At 46.3% G+C, this 20,925-nt stretch overlaps 1 protein-coding gene and 1 pseudogene across 4 annotated transcripts in view; both read right to left on the bottom strand.

Annotated features, from left to right (window-relative positions):
* The window catches only part of UNC13D (unc-13 homolog D), a 697,875-nt gene that overhangs the window by 260,745 nt on the left and 416,205 nt on the right, over positions 1-20,925 (bottom strand). The window lies entirely within an intron of this gene.
* On the bottom strand, positions 16,663-18,089 carry LOC146810064 (interleukin enhancer-binding factor 2 pseudogene; annotated as a pseudogene).

Genomic DNA, 20,925 nt, shown 5'->3' with positions numbered 1-20,925 from the left:
TTCACCTGCGATGCATAATCAGCAATAAACGTTGAATAGAAATCACAAAGGCCAATAAATTACTTAAGTCCTGTTTTATCAGAGGAGCATCAATGATCGCTTTCACCAAATCAGGCCTCAGTTCTACTCCAGGTTCAGACACAACATGACCCAGGTACTCAACTTTGTCTCTCAAGAGCTGACACTTTTCTATTTTCAAAACAATACCATTCTCCTGCATAATGCTTAAACCTTTGCAGAATATAATCATGCCCGTATCTGCTTGCAGCATAAATCAAAATATAATCTTGAAAAACCTCCACACCATCAATTTTTTTGAACATGTGGAACATAATCTTCTTAAAAACAGCAGCTGCCAACACCAAACCAAATGGCATTCTACAGTACTGAAATTGTGTCAGTTGGAGCGACAAACGCTGCAAGATGTCTAGATGCTGGATCAAGTACAACCTGTTAGTAAGCTGCAGCCAAATCTAATTTTGAAAACTATTTGGAACTCCTATCATGGTCAACAACTCCGTACTCTTTGGAAGGAGATGTGAATTAACCGAAATATGCTTATTTAGACTATGAAGATCCACACACACCTAGTTCACCGTTCTTCATGTGTGCTACAAGTGGCGACAACCATAAAGAAGACTAAATAAGTTCAATAAAACCTTTTTCACAAAGACTCATCAGTTTGTTTTCCAAATATTCCCTAATACTAAACAGTACACTCTTCAACTTATGTTTTAACAGAATGGAACCCTTCTTAATTTTAATCTTGTGAGTGAAACCTTTGATGGTACCTAGTTCTGTGACGAGTACTGAGGAATACTGTTTCACAAGGTCCTCTATAACATTATTTGAGCTCACAACTAAAACTTGATCTTTGGTGTCTTGCCTCAATAGCATTTGAAACAATCCCTGGTGGAACCATCCCAGAATGAACAATACATTGATCGCACCATATAATTTGCATTACACCTGAAAATATAATTTTCCTCCCCTAAATTCTAGTAGGTCCTCAAACTATTGCACCCTTCATATGAAATAGGTGACCTATCAGAGGGTTTGTCTGCTATTCCATGTATCCCTAAATAACAGAGTAATTATAGCGATACTAGCACCAGAATCAGCCAGTTATCTAAGTTTCTTGTCTCCTACACCAATGGCAATGCAAGGGTTAGCACTCAGAACGATCACAATGCACAACAAGATCATCAGCAACTACCATGAGCCGGTCTCTGAGATCATCTTGAATCTTGTCTAATTCACCACAATCAGACTCAGACACATTAGCGACACCAACACCACTACCGGGTACACTACCACCACTACACTTCTCACTCTGACAGACTTTGCCAATCTTGTTATACAACCTACATGCAACATTCTTAGCAGGACACATTTTGTTTTCCCTGGCATATGTACTGTTGCCACATCTATAAATCACATTAGACTGTTTGACGAATGGTCTACTATCACCAAGAGTTGCTCTCACACTCTTGTCCTCCTTTGACTTAACCATTCCAATATTTTCTGAAGACTTGTCCTTGTGTTCTTTTTACTGACACTTTACATATTTCAATACATTTTGCAGTATTAATGCTTTCCTCAAGTGATGGGTTACTCATAGAAAAAAATGTTTGTTGAATTGAATTATCTGTGCACTTATAAATGAATTGATCCCTCACCAACTGTTTAGAAAATGTTTTAAACTGACTATCTGCAACAAGCATCCTCAAAACAGTGTCAAAGTTGTCATTACTTCTGTGCCCTCTTTTTAAAAAGTACCATTGTAGGAGAGTAGGGTCTGCTTCCTATGGTCACCCCCACTTTTTGCTTTTGCTTTACTGGTTTTCGACTTAGATGTGGCTGTGGGCCTGCTAATCAGACCCACAGCCCAGCTGTTCTCTCTCTAAATTCATACTATGTACTTTAGGTGCATAACCCAATTGGTAAGGATCACCTTATTGGACCCTGTACAGTGTACCTTAGGTACCCAGGTCATAGGTGTACCCTAGGCCTACCAGGGGCTGCAGCATGTATTATGCCACCCCTGGCTGGCCTCCCATCGTGACACAACTGGCTGATCACTCAGCTGGGGAAAGGTCGTGTAATCACCCCTTGCTTAGGTGTCGTATCCCTATACCTACCTCATATATAGACACATGGGTAACCTGTCAGCCATTCCTATAGCAGGCCTTAACAATCCTGGAGGCAGAGTGCTTGGTAACATGAGAGATGGTGCGCTAGCATGAGCTGAGCCTGTCTACAGCTTTCGAAACCATGTCCTTATAGCTGTTCTATGATATCGCCTACCATATACTCTTAAAGTGCCTTATAATCCTCGCGGTTATGGTAACTATGGTTTGGCTTTATCAAAACATGTTGTGTAAGGTGTCTAACACTTTGGAATACTACCCCCACACCATTTCTGGCGGTGAGGATAGTATTCCCCCCTTCTAGAGGGGGAAGACATGTTGAAATCCTACTTACCCGGTTAAAGGTAACCAGAGCCCCAGCGTTACAAAATGGACGCTGCTGCCACAGACACAAGTCTGACCTCCTGCTGCTGGGAGTCCTTCCAGCGAGGGAGGCTTGGACAATAGGTTTCCTGCCTTGGGAGGTGCTAGCACCACCCCAGACAGGACTTAGTGTATTGGGGCAGGGAGGGATGAAAGAAACGAGACACTGCCTGGGGCACACAAGGTGTCCCATGCATAGCCCGGTTCAAACCAGTGCTGGGGCACTCCAGCCCCAGTCCTGGCACGAAACTGGACAAAGGGAAGGGGGTGTAACCACCCCCCTCCCTGGTCCCACCCATAGGAGGGACCTAGCAGGAAACCCAGCCCCCCAGATTAGTATAAGAGTGGGAGCGGAGTCTCTAAGAGTTTGGATTATCCTGAACTGAAACAAGACACGAAACTCTGGACCTTCGACGACAAGAAGAAGAATGAAGAACCTCCCTTGTGGCCAAGGAGTGGCCACCCTGTGCAAACAGGCACCATCAAGCAACCTGCAGTTTGCTTTGCCCAAAGTTCTACGAGGAACCGACTGCAGAGCCCCACCAGCGCCTTGATTTCCAGACTTCTCTGACCCTGATCCACATCCACATCCACAGCCAAGCTGAGATCCGTGGAGGCGACGAGAGACGTGGGACCGGCTACCTGGGAAAATTGGCGAGTAGCTTCCAGCACAGCTTCTGAGGCCTCCTCGAAGTTTTACTCTGGGGATTGAGAAGCCCCAACCCAAAGCACCATCTGCACCGAAGATCAGCCCTCCCCACTCCACGAGTTCTGCGTGGGGCCCTTCTGCACTTCCCTGCTCGATGCTTCTGTTCGGTTGCTGGCCCGCTGGCTAGTAGCTTCTGCGACGACGAACCTTTAACTTTACACTGCTGGTTTGGCTCCTCCAGATTGGCCCTTGCTTCCCTGTGAAAGAGAAGCACCCCAGACCTTCCTGGTCTGCACCTGAAGCGAATTTCCCTTTCCGCGTGGGTTGCCTTTGCCAAGGCTTGTTGACTCCAATCGGGAAGTCGACTCCGCCATCAGCAAGATCCTTCGTGGGACAGCTCGTATCCTGGTTCTGGTCGTCCTCGACGCCTCCTGGTCCACGCAGCTGCAGAGACAAGCTTCACGACATCATCTGTGTTCTGCACGACATTGCCTGGTTCCTTCCTGGTTCCACACGGTCACTGGCTAGTGACCCAGACTTGACCCCTCTGCTTGCAGGTGTTCCTCCTTCAAGATCCACCTTTGGATCCACCGGACCTCTTCCTCCTGGCCGCCTGCCAGCATCTGTTCTTCAGGCATCCATAGGATCCAGCGACGACACCCGACACATCTTCACACCTATGCACCCGTCTCCTGTGGGTGAGGTAATGCGAGTACTCCGGTGCTCCAGTGGATATTGGCTATCCAAGTGTCTAAGTGACTTGAGTTGCTTCCTCCTAGCTCCTTTGGAAGTGTCCTTATTCTCCCTATTTCTAACTGTTACATTCCCATTGACTTTAATGTAACCGCGTGTGTGTTTCCACACTGCACACGCTTCCCGTGGGCCTCCCACTTCCTAACTCTTGGTAGGGTAGTGTAGCCCCAGCGATTCCCTAGGCTCTAGGCCTACTCCCTGTTCGTGACGTGGTACTTATACCACTTTCTTAGTATATGGTTTGCGTGGCCCCTGGGCCCAACTGTATTTTCCTGTGTAACTTAACGTATGCTACTTAAGAAATTGTTTGTACTTAGACCTCTGACCTCATAAAGAGTGCTGAGGGTATATGCTAGAATAAATACATTCTAACTTTATATATACTTGGTGTGGTGTCCTTTCATTTGATATTCAAGGGACTATAATGGTATAACAGCTGGCTTCACATGCCATACAGAGTTTAGCCTAAGACTGCTCTTGTCCATGCTATCACTAGGATAGCTGGTCTATAAGGTTGACTTTACAACCAATCACCATAAGGGTTGTTTGGACTGATGCAAGGTGTACACTAGAACTAGTGACATCATATATCAGGCCAACTTCTCACATTGGTGAGCAGCGGTTGGGATCTGAGCTTGCTGTTGTGATACCATTATAATCTTGAGATATCAAATTGAAAGATCACATTAGGTACTGCAAGGTACATATAAAACAAAATCTTAGAATACTTAAGTTCTACTGAACTTAGTTGTTGTAGGGCCTAGCACATCCTGACTACAACCACTAGAGAGGTTTTAGTAGATACAACTAGTGTAGGTAGGTGCACACACCACACCCTCACTAGATCACGTCTCTGAGAGGAGATCAAGATGATTCTCTCTCAGGAGAGGGATATCCTAGAAAGATACCCTCCAGATATGATACCCTAACTTTTCAGGAGATGAGACAATTGTGTACCTCCAGAAAGTTAAAACAGGGTTCAAAAACCCTACCCTCATTTATCTAGTGGAGATCTTAGACGAGTAGAATGCTCAGAGAGCCTCCCAGGATGGTACCCTAGGTACAAATGAGGGTCTGCCCTCTGCAGAAGACTCCCCTCACCATACTGATCAAGATGATTCAGAAGGGACTTCAGGAGATGAGGTAGACAGCCAGGTCCAAGTTAGGAGACTCAGCCAGGCTAACTTAAGCCTACATGGGAGTCAGAATGGGGTCCCCCCATTCAGACCCTCAGGTGGACTTAACCCGAGAGGTAGGAGAGGAAGATCCCCTTCAAGGGAATCAATCCACTCCGATGTCTCTAATAGCTACAATGCCTCTTCTCATAGGGGAATGACTTCTCCACAGAGAAAAGAGCATCAGGCCAGAATGAGGGAAGCCAATCTGAGGATTGAAAGGGAAGAACTTGCCCTTGCCAAAGAGAAGCTTGCTCTGGCCAGAGAGCAAAAGTCAGGACCTATGATAATAGAAACCTGAGCAAGATTGTCCCTCCCTACAAGTGTGGGGATGACATCCACAAATGGATAACTGCTTTGGAGAGGGCTTGCAAAGTACAGCAGGTACCCCAAAGTCAGTGGGCAGCTATCTTGTGGCTCTCCTTCTCTGAGAAAGGTAGAGACAAGCTCCTCACAGTTAGTGATGAGGATGCTGACAATTACACTGTCCTGAAGAGTGCTCTGATTGATGGGTTTGGCCTAACCACTGAACAATACAGGTTGTTGTTCAGGGATACCCAGAAGACACAGACTCAGGACTGGACTTACTTTGTAGATTGTGCCACTAAGGCTTTGGAAGGCTGGTTGTTGGGTAGTAGGGTTAAGGACTATACAGGATTGTATAATTTGATCATGAGAGAACAAATCCTTAACAATTGTCAAAACCAGCTACTGCATCAACACTGGATTGACTCTGACCTAACTTCTCCCCAGGAATTGGGAAAGAAGGCAGATAGGTGGGTCAGGACTAGAGTTAAGCAGAAATCCCAGAACCAGGACGGTGATCAGAAAAAGGCAGACCAGAAGGGTAATGAGCAGAAAGCAAACGACCAGAAGTCTTCACCAGCCCCCCAAAAGGCTCAGGGGGAGGGTGGTCCCAAAAAGGATAAAAAGAAAGATGGCCAAAAGAAACCTTGGTGTAACTATTGCAAATCCAATTCCCATTGGTATAGTGAATGCACCAAAAAGGACAAGCCCCCAACCACCATTGCCCCTAAGGCAACTGTACCCCCTAGTCCAGCTGTAAGTGGTGGTTCCCAGCAAAAGGGTGTAATAGGGTTAACCCTGGGAACTGAAGTGGATTCTGGCCTAGACAGAATACCAACTCAGGCTGTTCTGATCTGTGATGGGGACATAGCTTTGTCCTCTACTGTGAGCCCCAGTAACCTGGGCAAGTATAGACAGACACCTTTAATCAACCATATAATGGCTCAGGCCTACAGGGACACAGGTGCTAGTGTCACAATGGTGACACCTGCCTTTGTGGACCCTGGACAGATCATGCTAGGTGAGAATTACCTAGTGACCAACGCTAGCAATGCCACTACCTCCCATAGTGTGGCAATTGTTAACTTCTCATGGGGAGGGGTAACTGGCCTCAAGAAAGTTGTGGTAAGTTCAGACCTTCCTGTAGAGTGTCTGTTGGGAAATTACCTTGAAACTTCAGTTTGGGCTGAAGTGGAGTATAGGACCCATGCAGAAATGCTGGGAATAGATGCACATGTCCTTGCTGTGACTAAGTCACAGGCCAAAAAGTGCCAACCTGAACAAGTGCTGGATCCTGGGACAATGGACCAGACGCAACCCAAGAGAAAGAGCAGTAGGGTTAAGGCTGTGCCTTCCCCCCCTGCCTCAGGTAGAGAACCAGCCCTCACGGGAGGATGATTCCGAGAGCTCTGAAGGAACTGTCCTAGAAGAACTGGAACCTGACCAGGTTGAGTTTCTTGGGACAGGGGGACCTTCAAGGGCAGATCTGAGGCAGGCACAATTAGACTGTCCTTCTCTTGAACCCCTCAGACAGCAGGCTGCTGCTGAGGCTGCAGGGAATGCTCAAGGTACCCATAGAGTTTATTGGGATGAAGGGCTGCTGTACTCAGAGGCTAGAGACCCCAAGCCTGGTGCGTCCAGGAGGTTGGTCATACCATTGAGTTTCAGAGGCTTCCTTCTTACCTTGGCCCATGATATTCCCCTTGCAGGACACTTAGGCCAGAATAAGGCTTGGGACAGACTTGTCCCTCACTTTCACTGGCCTCACATGTCTGAAGATACCAAGGAGTTTTGTTGCTCCTGTGTCACCTGCCAAGCCTGTGGCAAATCAGGTGGCACCACAAAGGCCCCCCTAATACCACTACCTGTGGTGGGGGTTCAAGGGTTATTTGGACTGATGCAAGGTGTATACTAGAACTAGTGACATCATATATCAGGCCAACTTCTCACAACCATCAGACTAGGCTGAATACCAAACCTGAGCTCAAGCTTCTTCACAGTCTCTAAACGTGTATCAACTTCCTTACCCTGATTTAAAACAAGACATGGTAAATGATTAAACACAGCCCTTCCTTCTGATCGCAATGAATAAAGAATAATGTATTTTCTCCTTTCAGGATGAAAATATGACACTCCGATTGCTCCTAAATACATTTCAAAGGCATCAAACCATTTCTTCCCTGGAATACGGTGGTTACCTTGTGCTTCCAGAAAAGGCAGAGGAAGAGTAACTGACTGCATTATAACAACACTACTATACAACCCTTGACAATTCACCCTATAAAAATACATAAAATGACTTGCCTGTCTGTGAACCAATGTAGATCCACTACAATCCTCACCGATATGTCAATATACAGAACACGAAACAGAATTTGAAAAGTGTGAGCAGATACAAATTTGTTAAATTTTACGTATGTGAATCACTGTAACACGCACACTTTTCTTATTAGTGTATCACTGATGAATACAACTTTGTTCAGTACAGGTGTGCGCATCACTGCGATGCGCTAATAACAGAAGTCAATGATGTGTGCAGTTACGGGTGTACACATCAGCGCAACGCGCTAAAAAGAAAGTGTGTGCATCACTGATGAATACAAATATCTTCAATTAGGTGTGTGCATCTCCACGATACACTAATAACAGAATTTACTCCAAAATCTACCTTTCCTTTGTGCCGTCTTTCTTCACAAGTACATTGTCTATCCCACCACAGATATGGCGCCACATATGTGTAAACGGTTTAGGCTTGCTTGAACAGTACCCCAAAGATGGCGGCATGGATACATATCTGACGTGAAGATGCATTCCAACTCTGTGTTGATGCACAGCAATACGCGTTCCAACTATGCTTCCAAGATGGCAGTGGCATGCATGCGCATTCAACCACTGATGGCACTGCGTACTACCCTCTAAATCCCATGAATGACCCAAAACGCCTCCTTCAAAACCGGCATCTTTCCCGACGACTGGAAACGTGCAGAAGTCAAGCCCCATCTCAAGAAACCCTCGGCAGATCCTTTGGACCTCAAGAACTACCGACCCATCTCCCTCCTCCCCTTCACAGCCAAAGTCACAGAGAAGACAGTCAACGCCCAACTAACGAAATTCATCGAAGAGAACTCCATCCTCGACCCTTCCAATCCGGATTCCGTAGCAACCATAGCACCGAGACCATCCTCCTCGCTGCCACAGACGACATCCGCACCCTCCTCGACCAAGGCCACACCGCAGCCCTGATACTTCTCGATATCGCCGCAGCTTTTGACAACGTCTCCCACCGCACTCTCACCACCAGACTCCATGACGCCGGCATACAGAGAACTGCCCTCGACTGGCTCCGCTCCTTCCTCACCGGTAGAACCCAAAGGATCAGACTGCCACCCTTACTCTCCGAACACACAGAGATCAACTGCGGAGTACCTCGAGGATCATCTCTCAATCCAACGCTCTTCAACATCTACATGGCCCCACTAACCGCCATCGTCAGACAGCACGGACTCCACATCGTCAACGACACCCAGCTCATCCTCTCCCTCACCAAGGATCCCATCACCACCCGACTCTGCTTCCAGGAAGGAATGAAGGACGTCGCACCCTGGATGAGCAGAAGCTGCCTTAAGCTCAACTTGGAGAAGACAGAGGTCCTCGTCCTTGGACCCTCTCCCGCCGCATGGGACAACACCTGGTGGCCCAACGCCCCTAGCAGCCTGCCCACCCCCACAGACCATGCCCAGAACCTCGGCATCGTACTCGACTCCTCCCTCTCCATGACCTGACAGGTCAATGCCGTCACCTCCACCTGCTTCAACACACTCCGCATCATTCGCAAGACCTTCAAATGGATCCCCCCGAATCAAGAAAGTCCGTCACCCACGCACTCAACCAGCAGACTGGACTACTCTACGCCGGAATCAACATGTCTCTGCTCCGCAGACCATACAGAACACGGCAGAAAGACTAGTCCTCGGCATCCCTCGACAAGAACACATCTCCCAACACCTGCGAGACCTCCACTGGTTCCCCATCGAGAAGAGAGTAACCTTCAAGATACTCACCCACGCCTACAAATGCCTCCACAACACCGGACCCCAATACCTCAACGAAAGAATATCCTTCCACGTACCCAAGAGAAATCTCCGATCCGTCAACCTCGCCCTTGCTGAAACCCGGTGCATCCGCAGAGCCAGAATGGGTGATAGAACCTTCTCCTACATTTCGGCAAATACCTGGAACGAGCTCCCAGTCAACATCAGACGCGTCCCCTCCCTGCACTTCTTCAGGAAGACCCTCAAGACCTGGCTCTTCGACTGAACGGAGCTGCTCATCCTCTTTCTTCACCCCCCAGCGCCCTGAGGCCCTCACGGGTGAGTAGTGCGCTTAACAATTACCTGATTGATTGATTGATATGCTGCTCAAGATTCTGCCTCTGTCACCTCAGACAGCGAGGAGGCTGATAGTTCAGGCTTGGATCCTCTCTCGCCTTGACTACGGCAACTCACTGTAGCCGGACTCGCCTATGGCAATCAGAAATTACAAGTGGTGCAAAATGCTGCTGTATGCATCCGACTCAGAGAATCGAATTCAGATCCCTATGTATTGCCCACAGAGCGCTACATGTGTGTGATCCCCCCATATGGCGTCAGCTGGTTACCCCTCACATTACAAATAGGCCACTTAGATCCTCTCATCTACATTTAGTATCTATGCCCTCGGTTAGTAGAGCCAGAAGCGGAGATTGATCTTTTAGTTTCAATGTAGCAAAGCTTTGGAACTCTCTCCGCTTTGCCATCCGCTATAGTGATAATGAAGGGGCTTTCGGAAGGACCCTAGGATCTGCCGCTTCAAGAACTAAGTTCTTAAATGCTTTTTTCTGCTTTCTGTAGAACATTTATTTTCTTCAATCAGCGCTAGGATGCCACGCACTGTACATATCCTGTAACATAACATAACTCCCTGCCACAAGATAGATGGTCCTACAACAGTAATTTCTGGGATGGCAGAAGAGTGCGAAGGAGTGGTTGAGAAGAGCAAGGCGTACCCCTTAAAGACAATTTGCAGGACCCACCTGTCCGATGTTATGGCCTGCCAATCCAACAAAAATTGTTGGATCCTGTCTACAATCGGGTGGCTGGACTGTGCTCCACTAAAGACATGCTCAAAGGGGCTTTGCAGGTGGGCCATGGCTGGGGCAGTAGGCTGACTGGCTTGGTGACTTGAACCGCAGGGTTGGTGGGTGGCCTTGGATGAGAAATTGCTGGGCGCCTTGCTGTGGCTGAACTGGCTGCTGGTACGGGCATGTCTGCCGAAACCCCGAAAGGAATGGGGAGGCTTATGCCCAAAAAGAAGATTCCTGTCAAAGGGCATTTTCATAAGGGATGACTGGACACACCCGAAAAGCCTGTTGACCGAAGCTAGGCTTGGCAAGGAATGGCAACTCTGTTGCCAATAGCTAGCCTAAGGGAATCTGCAGTATCTAGGTCATAACAAATCATGAACTTGACTGCGGCACAACTTTTTATGTAAAGCTTGGGTCAGGACAGGACAAATGTCTTCTAGAACCCCTGGGAGTACCGGAGCCACTGATTCCCAAAGAACGTGGGAATAGGAGCCCAGCAGGCAACTTGCACTGACAGACCAGAGGGCCAAACTAGTGGAAGAAAATACTCTCTACCAAAAGGTCTCCGCTATTTTGGATTCCCTTTCGGGGCAAGTAGTCGGAAAAGTGTTTGGATTTTTCCAGGTAGTAGATGCCTGGACCACTAAGCTCTCCAGAGAGGGGTGCTGAGACAAATAGTCAGTGTAGTCTGTGGCAGGTCAGTAGAGTCATGCAATTTGATGATTTACTCGGGGGCCAGAGCAAGGTTTAGCTCATGCCACAAATAGGATATCAGTTACTGCATCATTAAAAGGTAAAAGGGGCTCATTAGTGGTTTGCCCTGGCTAGAGAACCTAAGTCAAAACATTGTTTTTAACCTCTAGGATGGGAACACAGAGGTTGAGATCTTCGGATGCTCTCCACTAAATCACCATAAACGAAGCACTCTCTTCACTGGAAAACCTAGGGCCACTGGCATCTTGAAAGGTATCATCCCAATTCTCTTCTTGGTAGGGTTGACCATGGTGGAGCGGACCGATCTCATCAACTGCATCATAATTGTTGTTCGAATCAATGCAAAACAAAGAATGCAAAGTTTGGGACCGTCCTAGTGGAGGGAGAATTTCAAGTGCAGATTGTAGTTCGACAGACACCATGCATGGCTTTGGTCGAGGTTGAAATAATGCCAACTTTGAGTCTGACAGCACAATGAGCACCATGTCCTCTGGCGAAGTCAGCATTGGTGCTTTAGGAACCAATGTGGAGCTGGAGACAGTATAGGTGACGGGGTAGGACCAGTGTGGATGCTGGATTGTTCAACTGGCGCCGAGGGCAAACCCGCTAGCCAAGGAGTCGGAAGAAATCTGAAGCGTCAAAGCAGGGCCTCACAGAAGTCTTCAATCTTCCTCGGTGTTGCAGGCGAGCCCGGAAACTCGGGTTGTGCCAGGACAAATTGCAGGATAGGCTCCGACGTTGACCGACTTTGGGAGCGAGATTAAGAGGCATGGTTATGCCCTTATGTCTTCCTTGGATTAGGAGAGTGGAGGGAAGGGGCTGAGTCCAGATTGGACTATTTATGTTTCTTATTTGATTTACCCGAAGATTTGGAGCATGATGACGAATGACCTCAGGATCGAATTCAATGAATCCAGTACAAGGAATGGGACCAGAACCCACCCTTGGACTTGGACCAGTCATGTGGAGTCCTGCAGTGCTGGCGACAGAGTTCGACTCGTCGAACCCTTTTGGTCTTGGGGTTCATCGATGTGCAGTGACTGCAGGCCTTGGAGTCGCGACTTGCCCCATGCACCACAAGCACACCTGATGGGGATCTATCACAGACATTTGCTTGCGACAGTTCTTACAGGACTTAAAACCTTTTGTTTTGGGAAGCAACATTTCCCTTGCACACTGTGAAAATGTTGAGGTAAACAGTCGCAAGGAGGTAAACTGCAGCTCCAGATTGCATCTGGATGCACGGAAATAAAGGAATTTACATCAGTGCACAGGTGTGATGTGGTATAGACTCCATAAGTCATTTCTTGAGCAGTATGGTGTCAGTGCGGAGCAACGCGACACCCACCGGCACTCAGAGGTACTGCTGATAAACTTTCCGGATCCAGGCTGATGCACTTAGAAGTCACCATCAGAATACTGCTTTCCACAAAATAGTTTGTCACACTAGATAATTAGATAGTTACAATATGATCCACACAAAAAACATGACAGGCAAAATACATAATATTTAGCAACTGTTCAGATGCAGTAATCAGAACCATTTGAATCTTTTATATATTTTTGAGTGGAGAACAAACTTTGTACCTAAATATACACACACTTGTATGAGATGGTATCGCTGGTTAGATATGTAATGTGAGCAAGTCCAACATGCATTAAACATAGCCTTGAACCTGTACTGGTGGAACTCAAATGCTGGAAATGCAGTGCACTTTTCCATTCACAACAAGGATTATGCTACTTGCCCAGTAAGCATCTGTTCTTGGCATGTAGAGCTGCAGATTCAGATGCTTTGCATACTCCTGCATTTAGTGTTTGGTCCGGATGTTTGCAGGTTGTTTTTCTTCAGAAGTCTTTCCATGTCACGAGGTAAGGGGACTTCTCCTTTTGCTGATAGTGCGCACGGGCATTGACTCCATTTTTAGATTGTTTTCTTGCAAGAGGTTGAGAATGAAGCAAGTAAGTGTAGTATAGAGAGGTTCATGCGTATGCAATGCAAATAATACAAGACTGCAACAGCTACAGATGCCCGGGGAGGTGGGAGGGTGCATGTGAATCTACAGCTCTACATGCCAAGAACAGATGCATACTGGGTAAGTAGCATAATCAGTTTGAGGCATGTGTGTTGTAGATACACATGCTTTGCATAGACCATATAGCAGTATTCCCCGAAGGCGGTGGCTAAGCAGTATATGTTACAGCTGTTTGAAAAAGTGTTTTTAGCATTGATTGCCCTACATTGGCTTGTTGACGTGCAAAGATATCCACAAAGCAATGTTTGGTAAAAGTGTGTGGTGTGGACCATGTTGCTATAGGGATGTTACCTAAAAAGGTCATAAACTCTCCTATATTACAAGTGGAATGTGCTCCAGGAGATATAGATAAAGTTTGTTTAGCTTTAGTGTAGCAGGTTTGAGTGCACTTAACAATCCATCTTGCAATTCCAGATTTGGAAATGGGATTGCCTTTGTGAGGTGTAGCAAACGCAACAAACAATTGATTTGCGAAAATCTTTTGTTCTTTCAACTTTGTACAAAAGCGCTCTTCTGGCATCAAGAGTATGCAGAGCTCGCTCTGCCATGGAATCAAGGTGATGAAAGAACACAGGCAACTCAACTGATTGGTTGATATGAAAATCAGAAACCAGTTTGGGAGCGAACTTTGGGTTGGTGCGAAGAACTACCCTGTCTCTATGAAGTTGAAAGAAGGGTTCTTCTAAGGTTAAAGCTTGTAGCTCATCAACTCTCCTCAATGAAGTGATCGCAATGAGGAAGACCACTTTTCATGAAAGCAACTGTAACGGACAGTTGTGTAATGGCTCAAAAGGTGGAACCATGAGCCTTTTCCAAACTGGTGCTGGAGGTACCCTGGGTGGTATTATTCTCATAAGGCCTTCCATAAAAACTTTACTGGAACCTTGAACAAAGATAGATGTCCGTTTGAATCTTGCAGCAGTAGCTGCATATTTGCAAAACAAATGAAAGTTTAGGCTAAACCAGCGCGCTGTAAATGCAGAATGTAACATGATATTTTGAGTAGATGCATCTAGTGGATCAATAATGTTATTAGTTCACCATATAACAAATCTTTTCCATTTAGCTGCATAGCATGCTCTGATAGTAGGTTTTCTTGCTTCCTTAAGACTCATCATATATTCTGGTGGCAAGTTAAGATATCCAAACTTTTCAGGAGCAAAATCGCTAGATTGCGCTCTTTGGGATTTGGATGTCTGACTTCTCCATGGTTCTGCAAGAGAAAGACTGGAATTGAGATGAAGTTTTTGATGTGGAACTACTGACAGTTCTAAAAGTGTTGTGAACCACGGTTGACGGGCCCAAATGGGAGCCACTAGAATCAGTGAGAGGAATGTTTGCCTGAGTCTCCAAACCAGAAATGGAAGGAGAGCGAGAGGGGAAAAGCGTGGGCAAATATCCCCGACCAATTCATCCATAGGGCATTGCTTCTGGATAGAGGGTGTGGGAACATGGAGGTGAAGTTTAGGCATTTTGAGTTGTCCACTGTGGCGAACAGATCTATTTGTGGGAATCCCCATTTTTGAAAGTATGGAAGGAGAACCTGGGGATGAAGTTCCCACGCGTGAATTTGTTGCTGCCTTCTGCTTAGGAGGTCGGCAATCTGATTGTCCACTCCTGGGAGGTGCTCTGACAGAAGATGGACTCTGTGATAAACTGCCCAACGCCAAATTGTCTGAGAGAGGTGTGACAGTTGCAGAGAATGTGTCCCCCCCCCCTGTTTTTGTACATAGTACATTGCTGTCATGTTGTCGGTACGGACTAGGACAACTTTCCCTATGAGGTGAGACTGAAAGTGCTAGATATACGGCTAGGAGCTCTAGATAGTTGATGTGCAGAGCTTTGTACTCATTGTCCCATAGACCTTGAATTGTCAAATTGTGAAGATGGGCACCCCAACCTGTGAGGGATGCGTCTGCTGTGAGCACGATCTGTGGAACAGGGTCGATGAAGGGCCGTCCTTTTGATAAGTTTGATGTGTTCTACCACTTCAGAGAGCGATAGGTGTGGCTGTCTACCAACACTAGATCAGTTAATTGATCTTGAGCCTGATTCCACTGAGGTGCTAAGCACTCCTGTAGAGGACGCATGTGCAATCTTGCATAAGGCACTATCGCGATGCATGATGCAATCCTACCTAGCAGTTGCATGAACCTCTTGACAGCTAAGTATTGATTGGCTTGAAACTGTATTAGCAGAGATTGCATATTCTGAATTCTGACTGCATTGGGAGAGGCTAGAGCTGTGCAAGTATTTAGAGTCACTCCCAGATAAGACTGCATTTGTGAAGGCCGAAGGTGAGACTTCTGAGCATTAATCGGGAAACCCAATTGGTAGAGTAGGTCTAATTTAGTCTGAGTGTGGTGTAGACACTTTTTTCGTGTGTGCTAGCTTTGATGAGCCAGTCATCCAGATATGGGAAGACATAAATCTGTTGACTTCTGAGATGCGCTACTGCCAGACATTTAGTGAATACTCTGGGGGCACTAGTTACTCTGAACGGCAGTACCTTGAATTGATGGGGTTTTCCTGCTATCACAAATCTGAGGAATTTGCGATGAGCTGGGTGAACCGGAATATGAAAGTATGCGTCTTTTAAGTCTAGTGTAGACATAAAATCGCCTTGCCTTAGCAGTCGAAGGACCTGTTGAAGCATGACCATGTGGAAATGTTCTGAAAGTATGTACAGATTTAATGTCCTTAGATCCAAAATTGGTCTTAAGGAGCCATCCTTGTTGGGGATTAGAAAGTACAGAGAGTACACCACTGAACCTTGGTACTGTGAACTGGTTCTATAGCTCCTTTTGTTACGAGAGATTGCACTTCCTGTTTGAGGAGCTGGAGGTGCTGTGAGAAGAGTTTGTGAGTGCGAGGTGGAATGTTGGGAGGATTGCTGGTGAGCTCCAAGCAATAATCATGTTGGATAATGTCTAACATCCATTTGTCTGATGTAATGGATTGCCAAATGGGGAGAAATCGTTGAAGCTTTCCCCTGACAGGTGTTAGATAATCGAGGGGAACATAGGCAAGTCAATGCTTATATGGGGAAGGGGAGTTACGCGTTGGCGTGCCCTTACCTCTACCTTTAAAATTGTTTCCTCTGTACCCTCCTCTAAAGAAGCCTCTACCGAAAAAGGGTTGCGTGTTTGACTTGTACAAGGAAGTGTTAGGGTCTGAGGATGTACTTTTAGACCCTGCTCTAGAAGAATGAGCGACAAAAAGAGCCTCTGCTTGGAGGAGTCTGAAGTGCTCCCATGGATTTCGCCACTTCCGTGTCTTTTTTCATCTTTTCTAAAGCCTCATCAACCTGAGGACCGAAAAGATATTGTTTGTTAAAAGGAGTGTTTTTTTTTTTTTAAAAGGAACAAAATAGCATTTTATTCCATTATAAAAACTACTGAACATATACAAAAAATGGGTTCACAAATAACATCGGTCAAAATAAAATAATTAAATTCTTGGCTGGTTTTGGTCTAGAATGGTCGTTGAAGCTCTCCTTCAGGATGTGATGAAGTTCTGTATTGGGCGAATGAACACACCACTTTATTCAGTGGTTTCCATGCCCTCTTCCTCCTCCTCTTCAGCTACCTCAGTACCCTCAGCCAAGGTCTCCTCCTCTTCCTCCTCCTCCTCCTCTTTCTTTCTTTTCAGGGGGCTTCTCATAAGCCTTTTCAGAAGGAGTAACTATTACGCCATCCCAGGTTGAAATCTCAGTGACAAGATCTGAGCTCGCATCGCCATCTTGCCCCAAGATCTTTCGATAGCCGCCATGTGAAAGTATCCTGACTAGAGTCTGTGCTGTAAAGCAAACCATATCCTGCTGCTCAAGAGTCATAACAGTGTGAACGCGGAAGTTTCCACTTTCACAGGGGTCTGTGATTCCAACAGAGCCAGGCAGAAAAAGTCCAGCTGCTAGTATCTGCAGACAGCGCCTGAAAGCAGTATTGAGAGCAAGGGGCGTTCTTTGAGGATTGTTCATTACTGTATAGTGACCCAGGAGATCAATTAGCCATGGGGTTAGCGGCTCTAACCCAGGGAACCGGTTCCTCAGATCCTTAAGTAATCGGACTAAAACTTTCACTGTGGATTGTGATGCATTCTCCTCAAACCAGCGAGCATGCTTGATAGCAGCCAGGGCACTCTGTAACACCTTAATATCCAAGTGAAGTTCCCCATCCAGTTTCCGGAGGTTGGGGGGCACTGTGGTGATGAGGACTTTAACCGTAGCATCCGCAGAACTGATATCAAAGCCAGTTTCATTGACTTCCATTAACAACTCTTCTGATGCATCTTGGGCTTTAAGGGTCTCAACTACTTTGTTCCCCAAGGCTGCAACTGCTTTCATGGTAGGCAAGATCTTCAATATAACCACCAAATCTGCAATATTATGACCAGTCATCATAGTGGCCTTCTTGTAGGAGCCAACTTGACGAACTTCTTCTATTTGCACTTCAAAAGTTCCAGGTGCCACAATGAGGTTATCAATTTCATTGTTAATCTTTGTGACCAGGGAAAGTATAGATGCCTGTTCTGCTGGTGTGGGTGCAAGGTCTTGGTTCCTCTTCAACAATGCATCACTTAACGGGGTCTCATCAGGGGCACTTTTCACACGTGGGAAGGCCATCTCGCACACATAAAAGTCAAATGAGATGTGTGGAACAAAAGGTCGATACCCGGTAGAAAGGCCTCCCCTGGCACCGAAGCGTCCACGACCGCGTCCTCTTTCGCCCCTCATGATTCCGCCGTCGACAGAAAGTGCAGCCCCGGTAACAATGAATGGAGAAGCCCGATGAAGACCTGCACACGACCAGGAGACACGGGGAAGAGCGTTAAAAGGAGTGTTTAAAATTGACTGTTGGACTTCTGGTTTAAAGCCCAAAATTCTTCTTTTTTTTTTTTTAAGCTGTAATCTTTTATTTATTTATTTGGCGTTTTAAATACAAAACCACAAACGTAACATATGCATGATCAGTCATTGGGAAATATTATACAGATCTCAGTACGACATTGCACAGAGCTACAAATCAAAGGAGACTTAAGACAAGGCAATCAAAAAACATTACATCAAGATGAAAAGGGGACGATACCAAAAATGAGGGAACAAGTGAGTAACTAGAAGTGATACCGCTGGTGTCAGTTCTATCAAATATCAGGTAGTGTTAACAAATATGAAGTAAGTGGGCTCCATATATCACAAGGTTTGGACGTACGGGGCAATTCTTCAGCGTAACAGGTAAGTTGGTCCCGACAGTAGACCATATCTTGTAATCAGCATTTGATAGTAGGAGCCCTTCTACCTCCCCAGCATATGGAGACTCTTTGTTTGGCAAGTAAGAGCGCTATCACCACCAACCTCCTAATAGAGGCTTTAACAACTGTAACAAGATCTAGGAGGCATATTTGGGGTGTGCAAGCTATGGATGTCCACACAATCACTTGTATAGACCTTGTGACCTGTTCCCAAAAAGAGAATACTTTTGGACAAACCCCCGCCAAATGGTAAAAGTCAGCATCCGGGGCACCACATCTTTTACAATTAGCAACCTCACCTAATCCATATTTATACAACTGGGAAGGGGTATAGTACATTTGATGTAGATACTTAAAATGTACCAGTCGTAGGTTGCCATTTGCCGTAAGCTGCCCCGTCAATTTACAACAGGTGCCCCAGTCCTCCTCCGATAGTGGTTCAGGGAGAGATGTAGTCCATTTTTCTAATGAACTTCCACCCGCATCAGCCCCTTCTCTTTGTGAGATGAGATACAATTTTGTGACTAGCTTAACCCGAGTCGAAGTGGTATAGAGGAGCTGTAGCGCCGCCAGAGTAGGGGGTTCAACCGGCAATTGGGGATATAATGCACGTAGAGCCGAGCGCAACCTTGTATATACAAATGTTTGCATTGCAGCATTCTTTCCGTTCCCAATACTGGTAGCGGACTCAACAAACTGACCTTGAAGAAAGGCATCCGTCATAATAGATAGACCCATTTCATGGAGAGTTTTCAGTGCACCAGGTTCCCCAGTCACCGAAAGTGCTGTATGATGCAGAAGTGGCGTATTTGGCGCATAGAGTGGCAATTTACTTGCATGCTTCCCCAGGACTTGCCACGCTCTGGCTGTGGTTTGCACTGTGTCTATTTCTCCCTTGTCGAAGACAGTATGTCGGTTAACAAATCATATCCTTGAGCGGCAGCGGGTGTACCACTCCCGCCTCGACTGCTACGTGCAGTATGTACCAGGAGCCTGCTGCCAGTAATAGGAATAGTGCGCCTGCGCACATAGATAATATAGCTGAAAGTCAGGGGCAGTGAAACCACCCATCTCGTAAGGAAGAATTAAGATTTCCCATTTACCGCGCGGCTTTTTGCCACCCCATGCAAGTGAGATGAATAATGAGTGAAGCGTGTCAAAACGTGTCGTGTCAGATGTACAGGAATATTTAAAAATAAATATAAAAAACATGGGATGAGCATCATTTTCATCAACGCAATCCTGTCCGCAAAGGATAGTGGTAAGGCTATCCAACGGGTCACTTGGTCTTCGAGGCACGTGACTGCTCTACCAAAATTGTTGCACAACGACCTGCTGATCCCGGTGAATCCAAATCCCCAAGTACTTCACGGGGTCACTACACCACTCTAAAGGGTAATCCAAGGGTATCCGTGGCGTGTTATCTGTGAGAGGCAGTATGATCGATTTAGCCCAGTTGATACCGAGGCCAGAGTACCATTCGAATCGTATGTACTCCCGGATAAGTTGTGCTAAGTGGGTTTCTGGCTCAAGCACCATGTCGTCTGCGTAAATGGAAACTGCCAATGGTCGTTTATCAAAACACAGCGCAGCTTGAGTATATCGCTGCCGGAGAATGCAGGCCAATGGCTCCATAACTAGGGCAAATAATAAGGGCGATAATGGGCACCCCTGCCGTGTGCCTCGTTGTATCCGAAAGGAATCGGACATATAGGCATTAACTCTTACTCGTGCCACAGGGTCAGTGTACAGCAGTTTAATCCAGTTTTTAAAAATAAAAGGGACCCCCATGCGGTGTAAAATCACGAACATATATTCCCAAGAGATAGAATCGAATGCCTGTGCGGCATCGAATAGCACGGTCACCGCTGGGAGAGCCGATTCCAGTACATGTAACACACCAAACAATGTATGCAAATTATGCGATGTAGACCTGGTAGGGACAAAACCGGATTGATCAGGAAGTACCATAACTGGCAGTAGTAAACGCAGCCGAGTGGCTAACACTTTCGCTAGTATTTTTACATCAGTGTTTATCAAGGATAGGGGTCTGTATGAATCACAGCTATCGGGTGCCTTGTCTCGCTTCAGTAGGGCGACTACCAGTGCTTCTCGCAGTGTGGGGGTAAGAATCTTGGAGTCGTAAGCTTCCAAGTACATTTCAAGAAGGACAGGGGCTAAAATATCAACATATTCATACCTGCCGCCTTTCTATTCGGAAGCGCAGCTATGGCCTCGCAAACTTCATCTACTGTTAGCGGGTGCATTAAAAATTCTTGTTGGTGACGCGAAAGCCACACAAGCGCTATGTCATCTAGATATTGCGCTATGTCTGCCTCAGGAGCTGTCCGCCGTTTTTCATACATACCGCAATAGTAGTTTGCGAACGTGTGAAGAATATTGGATG

This window comes from Triturus cristatus, chromosome 7 (genome assembly GCF_964204655.1).
Source record: "Triturus cristatus chromosome 7, aTriCri1.1, whole genome shotgun sequence".
Taxonomy (NCBI): Eukaryota; Metazoa; Chordata; class Amphibia; order Caudata; family Salamandridae; genus Triturus; species Triturus cristatus.
Note: the sequence above shows the minus strand (reverse complement) of the source record. Positions and strands in the feature narration are given on the sequence as shown.